Here is a 21,365-nt window from a genome sequence, read left to right as displayed (position 1 = left end):
ACACTAACCTCATCCTTATGCATCTATATATTAGTTATTACTGACTGTGTGATAAGCATGCTCAGGGTATCAAATCTCACGTTCCATAACAATTCATTGCAATCTCTGCATTTATTTCTTCAGAATTATGTATATATTCATCACAATATCATTTGATGAAATTCTGGAGTGTTGTTTCACTATCTCTCTCTTTTTTCCAGTTGATCTCCACTAGATGTGTGTGGTCAAGGGAATAAAAATTCTAAGAGACACACTTAAAATGTGGCTTCTAGGTCAATGCTCTGACTAAAACTGTCTTCCCTGATTATAATCTATGAACCAGATATGGAATATATTTCCAGCTTCAGGTTCTACAGCTTTATCTTAGGGGATTCGGAGTCTGGTTTTTATTATAAATGAAGATAGCTTCTGTGAAAATGGGGAAAACTCTCTTATTACTTTCATGTCTCTTTAAAAAAAGTTTTAAGTTCTTCAAGTAAGTTTAGTGACTTCTGCATGAGAGAAAAGTATTCTTTATGCTAATGATGTCTCTTTGGATTCTGATAAATATAGACCTATTTAAATTTAAGATTGATATGTCATTCTGTGTTGGATTGAATATCCACTGTTAGATAAACAGTTCTGCTGACTATGTGTAATTTAACTCCACTACAAAATCTGTGGGATACCAAAATAATGCAATTTTTAAAACCATAATTGGAATGTGTTAAATTATGTTCTCAATTCTCAGAACAATGATTGTCATATGAATAGATTTATGCAGTGCCATTTTCTGTTTCATTATAGTCTTTGTCATAAGAAAAATGTGGTAGAATTTTAATGTCTCATACGTTCTGTCAATTACAGGATTCTACTATACAGCTTTGACCTTTTCAGTGTTCTGTGATTCCATTGGCTGCTCACTGCATTTTCCCCTTGCTTGCTGTCCCGCTAACCTGTAGGGAAGAGAGAGAATGGGCAGCCAATTAAAGTGCAGAATATTGAAAAGGTCAAAACAGTACAATCTGTTATCTATACTCAGAGTATATCAGAAACTAACCAGATGTTGTAGTTGTTCTACAAGGACAAGAAGAAAAAAAAAAAAAACACCCAAAAAACAAAAAAGCAATCACTCCTCATTTCAGTCAACAAATGTCAAAAGCCACACTTTTTTCTGAATAACTCAGTTATTTTTGAAATTAAAAAGTGAAAACCCATCTCAAAGGGAAGAAAAAGTATAGTTTTAACAGTTAAGTCAATTTCTTTGGAAAATGTTAAACATTCATGCCTATATACCTGAATAGATGCAAAGAAAACATCACTATGTAGCACCCTTGGTCTTTTTTTTTTTTTTAAATACTACATAACTTTAATTTGTTCTGGTATTTCACTGGTTTTAACTATCATGGTTGTCTAATCTTTTTTAAAGAAAATATAAGGGGCACCTGGGTGGCTCCATTGGTTAAGCGCCTGCCTTCAACTCAGGTCATGACCTCAGTATCCTGGGATCAAGCCTGCATGTGGCTCCCTGCTCATCTGGAAGGCTGCTTCTTTCTCTCCCTCTGACCCTCCCCCTCTCCTCATGCTCTCTCATTTTCGCTCTCTCAAATAAAATATTTTTAAAAAATAAAGTATAAGTAATACTATAGGATCCATCACATAATTTAAAATTTTAGTCATCTTCCTTTTTCGAACTTTTCCATTTCCACTTTTAGAATACTAAATTCTAACTTTTAAAATGATATGTAATACCTATTATTGTGATGAAAACTCTGTTTTGTTATATGGCATGGCAGCATTGCATTCCATGCTCACTTTTATTATTCATTTCATGATTTCAATTATATTCATTCAGTGTCCCCAAGAAATAAACTGATTTTAAGTTGATAATTATGACCTAGATTTATATATCTCACATTAAAAACAACAACCAATATCAGGCAGAGATTCTACTTCCCCCTCTAAATTTTACTTTGCCTGTTTACCATCTTTATTCCAATTTTATGTCCCTTTTTAATCAATTTGTTTAGTCTGTTTAAGCAAACATTACTCACTAGAATTTTATATTACACAGAAATGCAATTATTACAGAATGCTTTAGAGGTAACCTAATAACATCTGGTGTTGAACAAGTTTGAGTACAACTTGACAGCAATGACCTTATGCAGATATAAACTGAGTATCTGTTCCAGCCAGATAAGCATTCGGAGAGAAACATTAATCACATAAACTTTGAGTTTATTCTATTCTTTTTTGTAGTTATCTTTTAAAGTGCTTAGAACTCAAGTATTTACAATATATAGACATACCCGTTTCTCTATTTGATGAGTCTCTTCCTTACTCATATTCTCTATTTTGCTCATTTTTAACCTCTCCTCTCACACAGTAAAGGGTATGACCAGTCTAACACCACATTTGCACCATGTCAGAAAATTATATTTCAGGACGAATATTTCATTGTCAACTCTCAGAAATCTGCATGTTTCAATAAAAGTCAAGTCCTATCTTCAGAGCAATGTGGGAAAATCAAATTACTAACTTTTAAAACAGCAGACTTTAGAATAAATTTCTCTGCATGCATTTGTATTTCTAAGGAATAAGGGTAACAGTTCAGAGGGAGGATAGAGTACTCATAAATCAATAAGTGTATGTTTTACTGTCACCTACAGTAGCAAGATATTATCAGATATAAAATACTGTGCTTCAAGAGAGAACATTGGAAAATGGAGTGAATAGGGAAAACATAAGTGGAAGTACATTATGAATTGAATACTGGAAGAACGACAGATGAAAGAGGGGAAAAAAAGGTTATGCACAGTAAAAAGAATCTAAATCTGTAAAGGAGAAATACACCAAGGTTAATAGTTAAAGTGACAATAAAGGGTAGTTGGGAGTAGCTGGGGGAATGGCACAGAAAAAACAATTCAGTGCTAGTTTCTTGTATGAGAACAGAAAGCTTGGCAACCATTATATATTAAGAAGGATAGAGGAATGGTATAATTATTTCTGTGCAACGTTTATTAGGAGGTTAGTTTTGTAATATAGGTATGGAGTAAACAGGATTTTACCTAGCATGACAAAGGTAAGACTGAAGAGACATTGACATGTTGCAATAAGAAAAAAAAGTTAGTGGATATTAGTGATAGAAAGAATACACAACTTAAAGAAGAAGATTAAAACGGGAATCATAAGAATGGATGACTAACAAAATGTGGCAGGAATCACATAAATTCATAAATTGGAAGGTAAAGGTAAAAGGACCTCATTCAAAACTGTTTGATATATATATTTTAAAGATTTTATTTATTTATTCATGAGAGACAGAGAAAGAGAGAGATAAGCAGAGACAAAGGCAGAAGGAGAAGCAGGCCTCCACGCAGGGAGCCTGATGTGGGACTCGGTCCCGGGACTCCAGGATCATACCCCAGGCCCAAGGCAGCACTAAACTATTGAGCCACCCGGGCCACCCCCTGTTTGATATGTTAACAAGTGTTTGGCACTCTAGTATCCAGAACTGTTTGGCAAAAGCTGCTTCATTCATTCATTCATTCATTCATTCATTCATTCAGAAATTAAGTGGCGAGGCCCTTCTAGGTGCTAAATGGTGCTACACAGATCATGAGAAAGATCAGAGAAAACATGGGGGAAAATACCTCCTAAACTCTATCTCTAGTTTCCTGAGAAAATTCCACTTCACAAGGAGCTTACCTTCTTCTAGCAGGGGGAACTGACCTCAAACAACAACGGGGGGGGGGGGGGGGGAAATATATATAACGCCACATAAAGATGGTATTGAGAAGAAAAATGAGAGTAAGGGATAGTTAGGAAGGAGGAATATTATTTTAGACTAAGAGATCAGGAAAAAAAATCTGCAAAGCAATGCTATTCTAACAGATATCAGAAAAAGATATTATGCAAAAAAGAAAGTAATAAAATTATTTGATTTGTGACAGTATGATTTATATTGTTTTACATATCAAAATGCAAGTGTTAAGTTATTCCTAAGATGCTTTCGTATCATTATAAATTCCATAAATACTGCCTTACCGACTTTTTCCTTATGGGAATATATATTTTGGTTACTGGTGCTTAATATTCTTAGGTTGAAACTAGAAATAAATGTTTGTTAGTGATCTGGGAAAGTTTCTATGTTGCTGACATGAACTTCTTACTTGGTTAAACTATATACTTACACCTGATGTTAAACTTGCTATTAGGTAAAAAATAAACAAACAGAACAAAAAACTTAGTGCTTTCACTGATAACAGGTTTAAATAATCTTCAAAACTTATATGAGTGGTTTAAGTATGACAGTGTAGTAAAAACCAAAATCAATTATGAGAAATAGTAATCCCTCCCGCTTAAATGTGTCTTTCTCTGCCTTCATCTCTTTGTGTTACTCTCAACATCTTTCTCACATTTTTTTTTTTTGGAATAAGATAAATAAATAAATAAACAAACAAACAAACAAACAAACAAATAAATAAATAGGCTCTTGGAAAATGGACTATTTGACACAACCAGAATAATATAGTTTGATTTCTCATTTAGTGGACTCAGTTTTCCAAGTGTTACAAACAGATAATCTTATCCCCGAGGTTAACAATTTGATGTAAAAGGTGTATGTGACATAGGAGTCACTTTACCTTTCCCTAAAAGATCAGCTTATTCTCACTTCTATATTTTGGTGAATAGCATCATAATGTACCCAGTTTTGATCTTCTTACTGGATCTTGTGCCCAGTTTCTCTTCTTCCTTCACCCAACCCAAGCAGAATTTGTACATTGTTTTATAACTAAAATAATCCTAAGTAACACCAACTTCATTGACTTCCCACTGCCTAATAAATTTGTTGCAAATTTTAGACATGTAAGAAACACCTATCACAATCAGGTTCTAATCTCTCCTCGGTAATTATCCCAGAAGCTCCTTTCTGGGATACATTTCACATAAAATGGTTGGACTGCAATTTCCCAAAGTTCATGATGCTTTTCCTCTATTTTTATCTTAACAAAATGTAAAGTTACTGCCTTTTTTGTGTAAGTCACATTCGTCTGCATATTTCAAGATATAGCTTGTTTTTCAGTAAATCTACCATAATAACCCCAGAAAAGGCACTGCTCTCTCTGAAGTTTTAGAAAGCTTGGTACCATTTTATGGCATTCACCATGAAGGTGTTATAATGGTTGTAAAGTGCTTGGGATTCAGAATTTAAAAGCTTAGTCTCAAATTTGGAAATCTTATTAATTAGTTCTATGACTTTAGTTAAAATACTTAATAATTTGAAGCCTTGGTTTCTGAAACTGTCTTAAGGAACTGTTGCCAAATTTATCCATTTGAGAAATAATAATTGGAAATAGAGATTTTTGGCAAAATGTTTCAGTGATGTGGTTGTTTTTTAATGAGTTGCTTGGTGAATTTTCTTTTTATGAAATGCTCTTTGATAAACTGATTTCGGGCAAGTATGTTAGTTTTATAGGACTATAAAAACAAAATAACCACAGACTGGATGTTTTAAACCATAGAAATTTATTTTCTTAGAGTTCTGGAGGCTAAAAGTCCAATGTCAAAGTGTCAGCAGGTTTGGTTTCTTCTGAGGCCTCTCTCTTTGGCATACAGGTAGCTGCCTTCTCACTATGCCCTCACATGTTTTTTCTTTGCTTGGACATTCTTTTTTTTTTTTTTTTTTTTTTTTTGCTTGGACATTCTTGGTGTCTCTTTCCTGTATATCCAAATATCCTTTTACCAGGACACCACTAAAACTGGATTAAGATCCACCTTGAGGTTTTCATTTTAATTTAACCACCTCTTTTTTTTTTTTACATTTGTTTCTATTTAATTTTGATTTGTCAACATTTAGTATAACACCCAATGCTCACCCATCAAGTGCCCTCCTTAGCGCCCATCACCCAGTTACCCCATCTCCCCACCCACATCCGCTTCAGCAACCCTTTGTTTCCCAGAGTTAGGAGTCTCTCATGGTTTGTCTCCCTCTCTAATTTTTCCCAGTCAGTTCCCCTCCTTTCCCTTATAATACCTTTCACTATTTCTTACATTCCATGCATGAGTGAAACCATATGATTGTCCTTCTCCAATTGACTTACTTCACTTAGCATAATAATCTCCAGTTCAATCCTTGTCAAAGCAAATGGTGGGTATTTGTCCTTTCTGATGGCTGAGTAATATTCCATTGTGTATATAGACCACATCTTCTTTATCCATTCATCTGTCAAGAACACTGTGGCTCCTTTGACAGTTTATTAACCACCTCCTAAAGGCCTCATCTACAAATTAAATATATATATATATATATATATATATATATATATATTCCTCTATCCACAATAAATAAATATATAAATTAAATATATATATATATATATATATATATATATATATATATATTCCTCTATCCACAACTAAATGTGAGAGAGGAATGGAAATATTTCAGAAACATGGTATGTGATAGTATACAGAAGTGTTAATTTATGTACTTTCCTTCTCTACACTTCCTAGGAATCAGTTCCTAGGAAGTGTAGAGAATTCTCTCACAATGCCACAGGAAAAAAAATGATTGCATTACAGAAATGCAAAATGCAAAATGTGCAAATATGATAGATATAAAATGGTATCTCAAGGTTTTAATTAATACCTTTTATCACTAGAGGTTTAAGTATATCTTCTTATAGAAATTCATTCATCTGAGTCCTCTATTTTTCTATAAAGAATTTTCTGTAGTTATTTTGTTTAATTTGTACAAGTTCTAGTAATAGAACTAGATCTTTGTGTTTTTAAATATAAAAGATCCCCCTTTAAATATCATTATTGAAAAGATATTCTATTTTTTCTTCTATTAATTTCAACGCTATTATAAATTTTTAGATCTTTAACCACATGGACTTCACCTTTGTACACTGCATTGAATAGGTATCCAACTGTAATTTTATATATGTATATATATTAGATACATAATATATATGCCAGCTTTTCCATTAATGTCACAGGATCAATCTTTTATGTGGTATCACATTAATTTTTTATCATATTCCTATATGAAACTTTGGTTTATTTTCTAAGTTTTTTTATGGCCATGGTTTTGAACTATACCTAAATATTTGGTAAATTAAATTTTTCTCTATCAAACATAGTCATTGCTGTTATTTTAAAATTTCATTATGAATTTATGTATCTATTTTCAAAGTTAATTTTAAATCTATTTGTCAAATTCCTTAGAGAATACTAGTAGAAATTTATTGAATTCCACTGAGTTATGGTTTATGTGAAAATTCATATTGTTACATTATTTCTGTCAATATATATTATATATTTTTATTATTTTGTGGGTTATTTTAGAATGTCTAATGTGTGGTGCAAATTTGATGGTCTTGTTTTGGGTAATATTCACCCAGTTTATAGATCCATTAAATAAAATGGGATATGATTTTATATACTTTGTAAACATAAGATATAAATTTTTCTATTGATGCGTAAACAGATTAATGTAACTGGTAATTTCTGTCAAGATCCTAAAACACAAAATATCCTTTAATTAGAATAATATGTTTCACATTATATAGACCCATAAAGCAATCTGTTGATGGAATTAATGAGCAAAGGAAGGTAGCTTCAGGAGTTTAATAATTTATTAAATGGTTAATAACAGTTATTTTGTGAAGCCATCCCAAACAAATCCTAATTATCAGTGAAAAATCTGTTGTATAAAATATAAGCATTTTCTTTTGTACCGTGTAATTTTTGCTAAAATAATGTTTAGTTTCAGCAATCTATGTTAAAGCTGTATTTGGCAAAAAGGATTAGGGCATTTGTTTGCCTTTTGCTAGAATAATTTAATCATTGACTTTATTGTTTAAAACAAATTGATATAATGATTGTTTCACTGATTATCTCAGAGATAATCATTGATCAAAAAAAAATTACCAAAAAAAGTGTCTAGATGTTGCCTTGCAGATTTTTAAATAAATATAATCTAGACAGTTTAAAACAACTACTCTTTCTGTTATTGCATTAACTTGTACAGGCACAATGTTATTATTCATTATAATGAGCTAAATGAACTATGACTTCATAATAATACAATTTAATTGTAATATACCAGGAAGAGCAATCTAAAACATGTTGAACTCCCTTTGAGGACACTTCTCCCTATAGTAGACAACTTGGGATGACTGAACATGGGACTGATATGTTTTCATCTTCTGGAATGCAATTAGCTACTTGAGATGGCTGCAACTGTGTCTGTTTTTTATTAGCTATCAATTTATTTGATCATGTAGTTTGTCTTTTTGGGTCTTTTTTTTCTTCTTTTCTTTCCTTTCTTTCCTTTTTTTTTTCTCTTTTTTTGTGATGATATATTTGCTCTACCTTGTTTTCTTTATGCTTCACTCATGTTTAATATGGACAGTTCCATATGGACAGTAAAATGCAAACCATCCATTTACTCTTATACGATGCCTGACTTTCTTTGCACTTATTTGTCTCCATATCTAAGCTATAATTTGAAGGAAAGTTGTATACCTAAGTCATTTTCTATAACATATTTAAGAGGGTAAAGCTAGACTATTTTGATAGTCTTTATGAAGGGAACTTAGCTTTGCTTTCTTTGAGGTTTTATTGAATGTCTTATTCAAAGGTCTGCTCTTGGGTTAAGGATTGAACCACATTCTGATTGAGTGATTCACTTTTTTAAAAACAATTTTTAAAAATATTTTATTTATTTATTTCTGAGAGACCGGCGGCAGGCGGGGGGGTGGGACAGAGACACAGGCAGAGGGAGAAAGAGGCTCCATGCAGGGAGCCCAATGTGGGACTCGATCCTGCCTCTCCAGGATCACACCCTGGGCCAAAGGTCCCGCTAAACTGCTGAAGGAAATGTTTAAGTCAATCTACTTAGGGATTGGTCTGAGTTTAAATTTGTTGTTGCCATTGTTTACAGATATCTTTTGTTTTAGGGTGAGATTTGGTTTCTCAGAGCAAAGAGTGTTTGCTTCTGATTTTTGTATAGTGCCTCAAAAATAGTCTCTTTGATGGTTCTTGTTCTTCCCCTCTCCCTCTCCCAGCAGTTTTCCACTGTTACTTGTTATTCAAAACATGTTATCTTGGCAATCAGTGGTGGAGTGGAGGATCCTTTCTATTGCTTTGATTAATCCTCAATCTTAGGTATATACATGTCTCTGGGTCTTAGGAGTCTGGCCTTTTGGTTTTTTCCTCCCCCTTCCCCAACTATAATTTGGGGCCAGACATACTATCTTATAATTCCCCAGGAGTAAGTTTTATTTATTTTTTCTCTCCCTTTCCCTTTACTCAAACACAATAAATTTTTACAAATGCTTTAAGGAGAACAGGGATCTTGTCCTTTTGTCCAAAGTTTAAGGCTCTTGTTTGAAAGTAAAGATAAGATTGAGTAGAACTTGTGCCTTCTAGAAGATTTCTATTCCTCTTGCTTAGATCTGCATCACAATACTTATTTCTTAAGGTTCTTTTAAATCTTCCCTGTGAGTTCTCTCCAAGATGATATGGACTCCCACAGCTTATGAGACTCCTCAATATTTGATAATATCCTCCTAACTCATACTTGGTCTTGGACCATTTGTCAATTTTTCTAGTTGAACTTTTCTTACTGCTAGCTAGTTGAGTCTATCCAAAAAGAAGCACTTCTCACATCTTTCTGTCTTCCAGTACCATTACTCTACATTTTTGGTCAGTAGATTGCGCTGCAACTTCAGCAATCAAAAGGATTTTTAAAAAGTAATTTTTCACTGTGAGAGTGGGACAAGGTTCCTTTTGGATATCTTGATATCCCTAGCTGGCGCTGGAAATGTGTGGAATTTTGTAATAGTAGGAATTATTAGTTGTCATTCCTTATTGCTTATAATTCAGTTGATTAAAGCTGATTAATACTCATGGCTATTGACAGGATACAGGTTGATGTTATTTGCATTTTATGGTGGAAAATGAGTAAGATACTGAAAAGAAAAGTTCAAAATATGATCTTTATTAAATATCTGAAGACTCTAAAATTCAGGAAATAAAATATTTATTGCTTTTGCAACATTGGTACTTTTTCAAATGTAATGGATGTGTAAAAAATTAAATGCAAATTTGTAATAAAGATCTATTATGTTCTTTAAACATGCTGAATAATGGTGACACCCATCCAGCACACACACACACACACACACACACACACATATAAAGAAACACAATGTCCTACTGAGAATGGGTTCTTATAATTAAACAGTGAACAACTTTTTATATATTTTATATATAAAATATATATAACTTTATATATTTATATAGATTTTGACTACCATCTAGCTCATATACTGTCAAATATATAACTCAGGAACCCTGGGATACTGTTTTAATGGCTCTACGAAGCTTCCAGAATATGCAGCTGTGGCAGAGTAATGTTAAACTAATATCTTGTCTAGGAAAATGACTGTAAAGTGACAGTACAATGCATGTAGAGTTAGAAAAAGAAGGGATTATATATTCAGAAAGACTAGTTTTAGGATCTGCCAAAATAATTTTCTTCTCCCAGCAAGTAAGAGAATTGTATTTACATAACTTATATTTTAAAAGAAATTAAAAAAAAAATTAAAAAAAATTTAAAAAAAATAAAAAAAAATAAAAATAAATAAAAAAATAAAAGAAATTTAACATTTTATTTTTTTCTTATTTTTTAAGATTATTTATTTATTTATTTATTTATTTATGAGAGACACAGGAGAGAGAGAGGCAGAGACACAGGCAGAGGGAGAAGCAGGCTCCATGCATGGAGCACAACATAGGACTCCATCCTGGGACTCCAGGATGATGCCCTGGGCCGAAGGCAGGCACTAAATTGCGAGCCACCCAGCCGTTCCTCTTATTTGTTGTTGATCATAAAAGTTCTCTCCTGTCCAAGAATGTCACTCAAAAACACATACTCTGTATACAAATACTAATGCAACATCATTGATACTGTTTTTGGTTTCTTTCACATTAGGTATTCACTTTTCTCTGAGATATCAATTTTTTCAGTTTTTTTAAAACACAAAATTACTTTCACTTTATTGAAACTTATATTTTGAAAATGTGAAAATAGCATCAGAGATTAAAGGATGGTGGTTATATGAATATTTGCTACTCTAATAAGTTGGAAAAATATAATAAACTAGGTGACTTTGAAAATTCCTAGATTCAAAGAAAGTTGACATTAAAAAGAATAATTTAATATTTATTTTACATAAAATAAAAATTGTACCTTATCATTTCAATTATTGACCTCCTTTATTATAGTTTATCCTTCTATATATAATCTATATATTATTAAATCTACATCTAGATATGTATTTTATTTCTATTTTCTATTTCTAGGACTTCACTATCAAGTGCTCGAATATAAAAAAATATCTTTCCTGCTTTTAGACATTTGTAATTCTTTCTCGGTGTTGTTTTCTATTCATGATGATAACATACAATTATTTGCTCTTTGTGACTCAACTAGGGAATTTTGCTTATTGGTTTGTTGATATACCTACAACATTTTTAATTCTCTTTTTTTTTTTTAAATTTTATTTATTTATGATAGGCACACAGTGAGAGAGAGAGAGGCAGAGACATAGGCAGAGAGAGAAGCAGGCTCCATGCACCGGGAGCCTGACGTGGGATTCCATCCTGGGTCTCCAGGATCGCGCCCTGGGTCAAAGGCAGGCGCCAAACCGCTGCGCCACCCAGGGATCCCTAACATTTTTAATTCTCAAAAAGAAGTGCCTATGAAGTAAAAACAATGGCATAAATACAAACGGCATAGAAAAGCAAAAAATATGCTTTTGAGAAAACAAAAATTTCTGCTTTAATGTTGCCAACTAAATTATGTTTGGTTTAGCAAATTTGAAATATTTTTATACTCTGAGTACATATTAAAATGGCCGTAGATAGTTGTCTCCATTAAGTAAAAGAAAAAAAAAAGAAAAAAAAAAAAGAAAAGAATTGACGGGTGGGATATTCTAAGAGGAAATGAATAGTTTCTAAGAGGTTTTTTCTATATGCTGGGTATTTCTATTCTTATATGACTATCAAACTTTTTTTTTTTTAAATCTAAGTTCAGTGTCTAGGTTGTCTCAAAAAGACAATGCTGATATACTTTAGATATAGAATGTAAAAATATTGCTGAAGGCATCATCCTGACCTTTTTCTAAAGTATGTGCTGCAATTGTATCTCTAACATTACTGGCTTATATCATAAATGAAGATTTGTGAAGTAGATATAATTACATATAATTAAAATAAAACCTTGTTGAAAGAAATGATGATCTCAGTGCCATTATCCAATGCTTCAGAAAAGGTAAAATACTGATTATTTGGATAACTTTACATATTTCTTCATATTTATATATATTTAATATTCTTAAATATTTCTTAGTGTCCCATTTGTCTCATATTTTCTTTCTTCTTTTTTTTCTTTCTTCAAATTTCTAGTATAATTTCTCTAATGCTTTTTTTCTGTAATATCAATATGCTGTTTGGTGCTTCTGTTACAATCTCTCATTTAGCAGTCATGTTATCACAGAATGATATGTTTTAATCTCACTTTACCTCTTTTTCTTTCTGTTCTAGCTTCATAGATATTATGTTCTCATGATCTTCAGATCACCAAATAGTGATCTTCCTTCACTTAAGTTGTATCTTCATCATGTCTAGCTGAGAGTACTCTCATGTTCAATAATGTGGTCCTTATACTCAGGAAGAGAAGTCCCTGTTCTGGGCTTCAAATTTGGAAGTCTCCACTTTCATGCTCCAGGTATCTGGGAATCCAGCATTCCCTGATGAAACAGGGACTTGCCTGAGTGGACAGACACATCTATAGTGAGAGCAGGATAGAGTCAGGAGTGGGAAAAATCAGAAATATAGGCTGTCCCTAATGTCTGCTGTGGAAGTGCCCACAGTCCAAGAGTTTCAAATTATAATTTGGATTTATAGATCTTTATGGAATTACATTTTTTTCAAAGTAGGAGATAAAATATATTGACATTTTATTAGTTTGGTTTATGACTTTTAAATATTTAGGCTTATGGCTTATGAACTTCCATTCATATACTTGCTTTAAGTACTCCATGAAATTCAGACCTGTAGATATCCCGGATAATCTAGGCATCTGAAGAAAAAAGTTGACTATTCATCTGGATGTTCCTTGAAGGAGATGTACATACAGAAGCTGGAATTATTTTTTTAAGATTTTATTTATTTATTCATGAGAGACACACACATAGAGGCAGAGACACAGGCAGAGGGAGAAGCAGGCTCCATGCAGGAAACCTGATGTGGGACTTGATACCTGGACCCCAGGATCACGCCCTGGGCTGAAGGCAGGTGCTAAACCTCTGAGCCATCCAGGGATCCCTCTTATGCCTTAAGGCATAAGATTTCCAACCTCTCATAGGACACACTTCATTGTACTGGGACTTCCTAATGGATGGATCAGTAAGTATAAATGCACTCCTCAGGAGCAGTAAGCTAGTTCTTAGAAGAATGTAGAGAAGTTCTGCTGACCTGCATTCTTAAGTGACACTCTGAAAAATTTCTTCATGCTTGTGTTTTCTATAATTTTACTTTGGGATTCAAACTCCTTCAATAAGCATCTTCTCACATGTAAGAGGGACTATTTTAGATTTAAGTCTTCCCTATTTTTATTTTACTATACACTTGATCTTGCTATTCTTACCCCTAACCTGTGATGATAAGCAAAAGCTTAGCAGTTGTTGAAATAGGTCCCATTTTGAGAGAAAAAAAATGCACTTTGATTAAAATTTGGGATATGCAAGAAATGTCAAAGAAAAAGAGGACATGGTATCATGAACTCTTTTAAAATCGTGTTTAAAAAATTGTTCTTTGTAGCGTAAGACTAAGATAGACAAGGGATGTTTGCAACTAAGTGAGCTAAGTGAAGATCCTTGTTAACTGAAGAGTCTGGTTGGGGTAAAGGTGCTCAGTAAGATTAAATGTAGTGACTATACTTTTATTTATCCTAAGTTGCAGATTCCCATCTCATGCTTTCTCATTTTCAGTATTAAGAAGATAAGTACTCTGGAATGTCAAGTTGTTTCATCACAGCAACTCCTAAATTTCATAGAATATAACTGATGAGTTGGTTGTTAATAACTAAATTTGTGAGTATTATCTCTATATCTTCAAAGATACTTCATGGGGGGAGGGGTTGGGAGTGAGAACAGTTGAGATTTCTTGCATTTCAGTACCTGCTTAAGATAAGGTAAAATTAAAATTGTCTGTGACAGTTTTCTACACACACACACACACACACACACACACACCACATACATGTGTTCTTCTCCTTCCTGGAAGGAGTGACGGAATATAAATAACGAAAAAAGCTCCACAAAATTATAAATCAATAAATTACCATGCAACCAAAGTAATGCACATTTCAAGGATGAAGAATAATTAATCATCAAACTATGATATCATATCAGAGCACACATGAACTCAGGTTCACTCGTCCTATTAGCTATATATATATATATATATATATATATATATATATATATATAGTCCTAGTGAGCCAGGAATATACCAGAAAACTGGATTAAAAAATCTATAGTACATGGAGAAAGAACTCACTATAATTAAAGTATGGGGCACTGGGCTGGGTCTAAAAAGAATGACTTACCATTCTGGAATGAGTAATTTTGAGCAGAATATTGAACCTATAACTCAGATTATCCTCTCCTCCTATGAACAGTCGCCTTGCTCAAGTCTTGGTAGAAATACCTCTTTTCACATATGGTCTTATGAAGCACTGAAACACAGGGAGATGAAAAGAGAAGATGTTTCATGTATATTTGTATATATTATTTTTTATTTCTTTGACCATACAGCTATGGAATGCTGTTTAGGTTTGGGAAAGTCCATGTCGGTGAGTCTTGGTGGGAACAATAAACACTTTCACACCTAGAAGCTAAAAGAAACGCTGTGAATTCAGCTTCCTTTGCACCTAAGGCAGAGGCACATGACCTCAGTTCAGTTAATCAGACACATAACATCAGACTAACATGCTGACATGGGATGGAGATGGAAATATCTATCTCTTGTTCTCTCTCTGTAGCCCTAGTAGCTGCAAAGTTTGGCTGCTTTTATATAAGTGGAAGCAATGGAAACCTCTAGCATCTAGTTCTATTAAGCACCAGATGCAGTATTTTTTCAAAGATCAAGTTTTAATGCTGCTTTGGAATTTTTTTTGGAATCGTATCTTGAGCCTTCTTCTCCAAGCCTCTCAAAAAAATCTCTGAGTTGCCTCCATATCCTTTTAAGTTCCTTTTCTGCTTAATCATCCAGTTAGTCCTCCCTCAGTAATTCCAAATATGAATCCTAATTGCTACAAGACTATAAAACATAGGTGAAATTTAAGGATTGCTCTTTCTTCATCAAACAGGATGAAGTGTTGCCTGGTAGAGCACACTACAATTTACTTTGAATCAATAAAAGCTAGAGACAGCTAGTGGTGTTAATGTCCACATTGGTCCTAAAAGCAGCGGCCACAAACTATGATAATTTGGCACACCGATGCCTGCAGTTTCAGCTAGTACACTTTGGTACTAATGGCAGTTTCAGTGAGTGCCTTTTGATTTAAGGGGTTTTAGCTGAAATCTGGCATAAATTGATACCAAAAGTGACAGACAATACCAATGGCTTGGAAGGCAAAGGGAGATGATGTTGCCTTTGTTTGGTCAGTCACTAGTGTGAGGTACCTCCTGTGACTACCAAACACCCACAGCTAGGCAGAAAAGGAAACTGCTGAGTCAATGGTAATTAAGAGAAACTGCTCACAATACCGGTTAGACAGTTCCTGGTAAATCCCTGAAATATCTGGGGATGAGGGATAGTGGGGCTTCAGACAGAGTTCCAATGAATTCTTCAGTGGGGATGGAACTACAAAAATATTCTTTATTACTAAACCAATCTGAAATTTTCATTGATTATGAAATCTCTATGAGACAGAGAGATGAGAATATGTTTGGCTGGAAAATAAAAGTTTTTAAAGGTATTAGAGGTGTCTTGCAACAACAACAAAAAATAGCTTCTGACCAAAATTTTATAGTGCTAAAAGGACATTCATTTTCTTTATAATTATTTGTTAAACTTTTGTGTGCTTTGCACTGTGGTGCATATAAGCAAATACAGGAAGAAAGGTGTGCAGAAATGTGGTAAATGGCAAGAGATGGAAATGAAAAAGAGGAAGTGAATATTCTAAGAAACATTCAGAAAGGTAATCTTATAAAAGAGTACATGATGAAAATGAAAATGGCAAGAAAGAGTTTTAAAATCAAAGAAGAGAATATAAACCTTCAAAAGGCTTGATTAGTTTTGTTGTCAAAGGGATCTCTGAATGCTTAAAAATTCATGTTTGTGTGAACTATAGAATATATTAATCTATTGAGGATTTTGTATAAAGGTCTATTACAGATATTTTATTGACGTATTTTGTAAATTGACATTCATCAGACTTGCTTCTCATATGAATATTTTTCCTGTCTCTGCTTGCTGTGTATTGGTTCAAATAACTGGCATTTTGATGACAAGCGCAAGTGCTAGTACTTGACTGAGCTGTTCCTACAGCTGAATTTGTGTGGAAGCCTTTCCCATTTCAGATTCTAAATCAAATCAGAAATCAAAGTTCTGAATATAAAGGATCATGAATAGAACAGCTCTGTATAGATTTATCACAAACTAAATTAACCCATAGACTAGAATGGAATGCTAAGGACATCTTTCAATTAGAACCAATTGGCTGTTGAAATAAAATTTTGGCAGCCAAAGAATACGAAGCAGATTGCAGAAAATAAGCCCCATGAGGGCTTTATTTGACATAAACACAAGTTTCTCATGTCATTCTTAGTATGTAGCTATGGTAATTTCAATTACTTTTTAGCACTTTAACATGCTTGCCTGTATCCAAAAATTTTCTATTTAGAAATTGATATCTTCTTGAGACTTAGTTTCTTACAATTTATTTTAGTTTTCTGTAAATTTGAGACAATGTTTTATTTTATGAAACATGCCTGAGTATGTTCTAAAACAAAAGTTATCTCTATCTTTTCGTATCAGATAATTTTGAAAATTTAGAAGAATCTATCTTTTTAAAAATTTAACATACACAATGAATTTAGTTTTAGTATCTTTTTTCACATTTCAACTTATCAAAATTTCTCTCAAATTGTACCCATAGACTAGTGATGCATTATACTTGTAATTGCTGAGTTCTTGTGTACCCTTATAGGTATACTGGGGAGGAGTAATAAAAGAAAATACATTTATTAGTAAAGTAAAGGAAAGTCTCATTTTTAATGAGTTGAGTTCTTCAGTTGGAATAAAGAAATGTTTCAAATCATGCAAATTCTTTATAAGGCTAGGAAAGTTTTTATATAAAGGATCTAGAAAATAGGCATATTATGTATACTCCTACCTTTTCATGGAAAAAATAATTATTTCATCAAACAGTATGTCTCTTGTCTTTTTCTCTCTTGTTGTTTTTCCCCAATTGTTTTATTTTTGATTCTCAGATGAGAAAGGAAGAGGTATAAATATAAACATTCCAGGCATAGATTATCAAGGTATACATGGTGCAGCAAAACACTGAATGAACAGTGTTACATGGGAGTAACAAACAAATCTCTACTGCCATGTTTATTGGTACCTTACAGAAGTTACATGATTTCTAGAAAAAATTTAGGATTTTTAAAACCTTTTGTACAGATATTTTCCAAAATGTATTATAGCTTGAAATGCAAAATATTCAGGCCTGATTTTTTTTTCATTTTGTTAATATTATGCAATTCCAGATGAAACTGTAGGAGTTTAAAAAAAAAAGAAAAACAAAAGGAAACTGTAGGAGGTTTAATATATTATCTTGAAAAAATCAAAAGATCATTATGAACTGTACAGATATACATAATTTAAATTGATATAAAAGATATCTGAGCTGACAGTATTTTTTCTTAATTTTCTTAAAATGATTATATTAAACTAAAACCATTCAATAATCAAGATGATTAGTCTTTGGTTTATAAAACATAAGATGCTAATGTAGGGGATCCCTGGGTGGCTCAGCGGTTTGGCGTCGGCCTTTGGCCCAGGGCGCGTTCCTGGAGTCCCAGGATTGATCCCACGTCGGGCTCCCGGCATGGAGCCTCCTTCTCCCTCCTTCTGTGTCTCTGCCTCTCTCTTTCTTTCTCTAGATCTATCATGAATAAATAAATAAATAAATAAATCTTTTAAAAAAAAAGATACTAATGTAAAATCCAAACTAAAAAATACAAGAACAATTTAGAAATCAATGTACACTAGCTTTAACTATTTTACTTACATATATATCATTGGTATCATAAATAATGGTGTTTAAGTATAAATTAGGGCCACAAAAGACAATAGCTAAAATATGGCATGAATAATTTATATCCTCTCATCTACTTTTAATGAGAATATCTTTATCTGATACTGATATATTCATCAGAGTCTTGAAAGAGAATGCAAATTCAGAGAATAATCATTATCTTAGAATGAGAACTACAAATTGAACAAAAAAGACTAGTATTTTCTTTTTTAGTCTGCAAATCAATAGTTTCATACTTTAAATATATTTATTAATATATTAAGGCTAATTTATTTTTCAAATCAGATACCTGCCAGTTCCAATGACATCTAATGCTAATTTTAGTTAAATACTTCAAGAAAACTATTACTTTTTTTATCTTTCTGTTCATTCATTCATGCAGTGTTCATTCTCAAAGGAGTGTGGAGGACTTGCTATGCAGTTGTATAGGAACTCTCTTGGAATCTATGTTTATTTTTATGACTTGCAGATAACCAAGTGAGGTCTAGGAATAACAAAGGAAAAAAGTAAAAGAAGTCTGGGTCCTTAAGGTGTAGAGAGCCACATCTCAGTGTGGAATAACCAATCTCTAGACTTTGCTTCTCTGTAGGAGGAAAAAATAAATAAATTTTTATCTCATTTAAACTACCATTGCTTTGCAGATTAACCGTGGCAAATAACACGTTTTCTGATTTGCTTACTATTATAATAAAATAAAATAGGAAGAGTGTTGAATAGGTAAAAAAAAAAAACAGTAATCAAAGAGTCTATGGAGTAATGAAAGAATCACAGAATGTACAATTTAAGAGGAAAAACAAAGAAAATAAAGATCTGGACATTTTTGTTTCTTGACTCCATCTTCTAGGCAAGTGTAAGTAAAGTTTTGGAGTAAGGATGTTGTGAAACAGACTGAATGAAATATTAGAGCATGTGTTCTATTTATACAACAGAGAGGAACTCAGATCTGCTGATTTGCATGCTGGTAAGGGTAGGCTTAATTATCAGAAAAGAGTAAAGCTTTAATTAAAGGCTGGGAAAGAAGATATATTCTCCCAAAAATCAGTGATCTTGAGAGAAGACTCTGAGCAGCATATAAGAAACTTAGCTCCAGCTACAGATACTTCAATCAGTCTAGTAAGACCCTAAGCCAAGGACCCAGCTAAACATGCATGTCTTTTGGATAAAGCAGTGATAGATGTCTTTTAGGAGGGTTCTTTAATCATGTGGAAAGTTCTTGGCCATCATCAAATAAATATATATATATACACATATTGATAAATATACATAAATATATCATATATTATATCATAGAAATATATATCTCATATATATCTCATATATCTATATCAATAGAAAGTTCTTGGCCATCCATCCAAATATGTATATAATATGTGTATATATATATATATATGTGTGTGTGTGTGTGTGTATATATAGAGAGAGAGAGATTGAGATATATATATTGAGAAATATAATTAATCCTTGGTCTAAACTAGAATGACTTTTGCTTAAAAAAGGGGAAAATCCATAACATATATAACTTTAATTCCTCAAATTGGCATATTTCTGAAAATGAAGTCATATTAAAGGTCAAATTATGTAACAGTATTCTGAACAAATGTATCGCCTACTCTTTCTCTAAATTTGCAACTTATTTCAATAGGACTATAGAAATGAGCTATAGCACTGGCTCAATAGCTGCTTCAAACTGTAGACCAAATTTTATCAATTAATGTTCTCTAGTACAGGAGATCTGTACTAAGTGCTATAGGGGAAAAATAAAAGATTAAAAAAATATTTTCAAAACAAACTTTTAAAATCCCTTGCTTTTCTACCTTTTACTACCTGCTGGCAATCTTTTCTGAGCAGTACTTTCAAGTACTTGGTGCACCACCCTCTCTTGAGCTTTGGGAGCCTTCTCTTTGTGTCCTTCAGTGTCAGGTATAACTTGAGGTATCCTTTCAGCTAGAGGGACCAAACACATCATTCCTACCACCATGCTGTGGGGACAAGCAATCAATCCCTGTGGCAATACCTTTTGGCCAATCTTGATTAAAAATTTAATACATTTAATAAGGAAAGGCAAGAAAATAAGGCAAAGCAACATGTTTTTCTCTTTAAAATATGCTAATTTGTGTTAAATGAAAAAGACAATTTAACTTATCTGGCCTGGAGACTACAATAATGTGAAGACTTTGACCTTCCTTTATTTCATGCATGTAGTACACTGCCCAATTTTACCTCGAATTTATACGAACCCCAAGATACTGAATCATCACCTACATACTTTTTCCTCAATCCTCATTAATTCTCTGCTTGCAACAGATGTTCATCTCAATCAAATATATAAGTGACCACCAGTTTGCAGATAAGGAAATTAGAATATGAATAAATCATTTATAAAATATTTAGGAACCAACATCTCTGTCAATTTTCTTGAAGGTATATAGCAATTCAAAACACACAATTTGGTTATAATGAAAATGTTGCCAGCTTGATAAACAGTAACAATAAAGGCATTAATAATTTTGTTGTTTAGATTTGGTCTTTCTAAATCTAAATTAAATTTTAATAAGATGGGGTAACAATAATATTTTAACAATTTTTTAAACATTTAATTTGTTTATTCATGAGAGACACACAGAGAGAGAGAGAGAGAGAGAGGCAGAGACACAGGCAGAGGGAGAAACAGGCTCCATGCAGAGGCCCGACATGGGACTTGATCCCGGGACTCCAGATCACACCTTGGGCTGAAGGCTGAAACTCAACCGCTGAGCCACCCAAGAATCCCTATTTTAACATTTTTAAATCCATCATGATGATATAATATTTATTATTTTCATATACCTCAAATACAGAAACTGAACCTAAATATTACTAGGAAAATGTTAACAAAATAAAACTAGGAAAATGTTAACAAAATAAAACAGCTAACATCTCATAACATAAACATAACATCTCATAAAGCATCAACTGTCGTGACTTCATTAGCTTTCCT

The 21,365-nt window shown here is 32.8% G+C and overlaps 1 long non-coding RNA gene across 4 annotated transcripts in view; it reads left to right on the top strand.

Annotated features, from left to right (window-relative positions):
• LOC112653926 (uncharacterized) overlaps positions 1–21,365 on the top strand; it is a 165,125-nt gene that overhangs the window by 79,333 nt on the left and 64,427 nt on the right. For all 4 annotated transcript variants that reach the window (XR_007409735.1, XR_007409736.1, XR_003132634.1 and 1 more), the window contains exon 3: positions 14,049–14,150. This is a non-coding gene — a long non-coding RNA (uncharacterized LOC112653926). The remainder of the gene's footprint in view (positions 1–14,048; positions 14,151–21,365) is intronic.

This window comes from Canis lupus, chromosome 3 (genome assembly GCF_003254725.2).
Source record: "Canis lupus dingo isolate Sandy chromosome 3, ASM325472v2, whole genome shotgun sequence".
NCBI classification, from domain to species: Eukaryota; Metazoa; Chordata; class Mammalia; order Carnivora; family Canidae; genus Canis; species Canis lupus.
This window is presented reverse-complemented; position numbering and strand designations above follow the sequence as displayed.